Genomic DNA, 535 nt, shown 5'->3' with positions numbered 1-535 from the left:
ATTCACCGTGAACAGTGGGACAATCGCATCACCGCTCGAGGAACGAACGAAAAGTAACGCGGCGCTGTAATCGCAACCTCCATGGTTGTGGCGATATTCACCCAGGTATACGTGTGGGCACGAGTCTACACGAAGCCTTGGGTTTTTGGGACAACAGTGGAAAGCTGAACACGTCCGCGATAGAAATAAGTAATTTAATCAATGTAGATAAGGTATTAGGCTAACATGCAACAAGGAAGCTTTTTTTTTTCTTCGAGCCTGGTGGCAGACATGTCACCGCCCCGTTTTAAAGGGGACGCTCATAGCATCCATCCATCCATTCGTGGCCACACATCTGCGAGGGAGAGGTTCTTTGCAGTACGTTCCACATGGCTTTCCTTTGCGCATGCGTGGCCGTCGCGTGTTCTGTGGCACAGGCTAAAGCCCCTCCATGCGTTTTTCGCCGGCAGTAGACGCGATGGAGGGGCTTTAGCACAGGCATGTCGGGCGTGTGGTAGTGCGGTAGTACGGTCCCTAGAATATACTCGATTTTCCA

This window comes from Rhipicephalus sanguineus, chromosome 4 (assembly GCF_013339695.2).
Source record: "Rhipicephalus sanguineus isolate Rsan-2018 chromosome 4, BIME_Rsan_1.4, whole genome shotgun sequence".
Classification (NCBI taxonomy): Eukaryota; Metazoa; Arthropoda; class Arachnida; order Ixodida; family Ixodidae; genus Rhipicephalus; species Rhipicephalus sanguineus.
This window is presented reverse-complemented; position numbering follows the sequence as displayed.